The 2,657-nt window shown below is 39.0% G+C and overlaps 1 pseudogene; it reads left to right on the top strand.

Annotated features, from left to right (window-relative positions):
* Nucleotides 1-1,708: 1,708 nt before the first annotated feature.
* Nucleotides 1,709-2,125, top strand: LOC118830716 (annotated as a pseudogene).
* The last annotated feature ends 532 nt before the right edge of the window (nucleotides 2,126-2,657 follow it).

Genomic DNA, 2,657 nt, shown 5'->3' with positions numbered 1-2,657 from the left:
ATATGGATTTTCAATAAAATAGAGGACTTTCAAGCTTTCTCAGTGAAAAGACCAGAGCTGAATAGAAAAATTTGACTTTCAAACACAAGAATCAAGAGAAGTATGAAAAGGTAATCAAGAAAGAGAAATCATAAGGGACTTACTAAAATTGAACTATTTTGTTTACATTCCTACATGGAAAGATGATGTGTTGTGCTACCACCGCACATCAATCAGATTGGCTTATCTGACAGGAAAAGAAAATCACAAATGTTAGAAGGGTTGTGGGAAAATTAAAACATTAATACATTGTTGGTGAAGTTGCATACTGATTCAACCATTCTGGAGAGCAATTTTGAACACTGTTCAAAGGGCTAGAAAATCATGCATACCCTTTGACCAAGCAATGTCACTACTAGGTCTTTATCCCAAAGAGATAAAAAAAATAAAAAAGGAAAAAGACCTATATGTTCAAAAATATTTATAGCAGCCCTTTTAGTGGAGGCAAAGAATTGGAAATTGAGAGGATGCCCATCAATTGGGGAGTGTCTGAACACTTCATTCTATATGATTGTGATGAAATACTACTACAAGAAATGACAAGCAGGATGCTCTCAGAGAAACCTGGAAAGACTTGCATGAACTGGTGCTAAGTGAAATTACCAGAACCAGGAGAACATTGTACAAAATTACAGCAGTATTGTATGATGATTTATTGTGCATAACTTAACTATTCTCAGAAATACAATGATTGAAGACAATTTTGAAGAACTTATGATGAAAGGTGCTTTCCATCTCCAAAGAAAGAACTAGTGGAGCCTGAATGCAGATTGAAGGAACTTTTTCTTTTTTTCTTGGTGTTTTTTTTGGCTGTGTTTTCTTTCATCACATGGCTTACATGGAAATGAGTTTTGCATGAGTATATGTGTATAATCTATGTCAAATTGCTCAACTTCTCAGTAAAGGGAAGTGGGAAAGGAGGGAGAGAATTCGGATTTCAAAATTTGAAAAAAAGAATGTTAAAATTGTTTTTACATGAAATTGGGAAAAATGAAATATTAAATTAATTTTAAATTAAAAAATTTTAATGGTTATTAATTGAATACAGACAGATAATCAAAATGCATATAAAGTAGACATAACTGTAATTTCTCAAAGAAGGCACTAGTTTCTGGGAAGTTTCAGATAGACTGCCTAAGGATATATTATTTGAACTTCACTTTGAAGGAAGCTAAAAAGGAGAGTGCATTTCAGGTATTGGTAAGAACTGGGGCAGTTACTAAAGATGGAAAACAGAGTGTGGTGTGAAACACCAAGTAAGCCAATGTAGTTGCTATATAATATGAGTGAGAATAATGTGCCATAAATCTGGAAAGTTTTACTGGAGTCAGATCCTGATGATCTTGAAAAGTCAAATTTAATAGTCTGTATTTTATCTTGGTGGCAAGAGGAAGTCACTGGAGATTTTTGAGCAGGAGAATAATAGCCAGGTCTGTGCTTTGAAAACATCATTTCTATAGGTGTGGGTGGGATGGATTGGACAAAGGAAAAAATGGTGGAAAGGAGACTCATTAAGAGGCTATTCAATGGTCCAGACAAGAAGTCAATCAGTCAATAAGCATTTATTAAGCACCTGTTATGTGTCAGGCACTGTGTTAAATGTTGGGGATACAGAGTACTCAGACAAGTAGGGCAGGGTGCAGGGCTGGGGGGGGTGGATCTGTATGCTATGGTGGAGGTGCAGCAGCTGCAGGTGCAGAAGGCAGTGGAAACCAAGGTGAAAGGGCTGGAGTGGGAGAATGTCTGCAAGATGCAGGGTGCCATCTTCTGGTGCAGCGCCTGATGCTGTGAAGATACCCAGGCCTCCATGGAACAGGTTCATCAGTGAGTTGAATGCTGCCAGGCTCCCTTGGCCCAGGCACAGGCCCTTGTGACCAGTGAACTGGAGAAATTCCAGGATCACCTGGCTCAATGCACCATGCACTGCAATGACAAAGCCAAAGACTTGACACATTCTGGCAGCAATGAGCAGCAGATGAAGAGGCAGCTGGAGTCCTGTGTGACCAAATGTGTTGATGACCACATGCATCTCATCCCCACCATGACCAAGAAGATGAAGGATTCCCTGGGATCTATTGCAAAATAGAGTCATTGTCAATACTCATCTGGGGTTTGGTCTGCTTGTAAAACTGCATGGAAATTTTAGTCTTTCAGCGAAAATTTTAAAATGAAGAAGTTGAAGCTGGTAGCAAGTTTAAGAATATCTTTATGGGAATTTCACATCTGCCTCTGGACTCTGTGGGTTCCAATTTATATTTTAGCCCATAGGTGAAGAAATGGAAGAAACTGGTGCTCAGATCTGGATTGGAGATAGCATGGAGGGCCAATAGTACCCAGGCCTATCCCTTCAGTGAACGTGACCCCTATTGTATCTATTAGAGCCTTTAATGGTTTTCAGCTGTTTCAGAGGTATTCCATTCCTAGAAGCTGGAATATCCCTTTGGGTTTATAGGCATTAGCGTTCTCTTCCCCAACCTACCTCCCATCTGGTATGAATTCCATCCACTTTTGTTTGGTGTCAACTTCACATCTACAGGATTGACCTATTTCCGGTAGATTAGAAAACATCAGTCATGAGTTCACTACTGATTGGAAAAGTACATTTGTACTTTTCTCCC

This window comes from Trichosurus vulpecula, chromosome 9, assembly GCF_011100635.1.
Source record: "Trichosurus vulpecula isolate mTriVul1 chromosome 9, mTriVul1.pri, whole genome shotgun sequence".
NCBI lineage: Eukaryota > Metazoa > Chordata > Mammalia > Diprotodontia > Phalangeridae > Trichosurus > Trichosurus vulpecula.
Note: the sequence above shows the minus strand (reverse complement) of the source record. Positions and strands in the feature narration are given on the sequence as shown.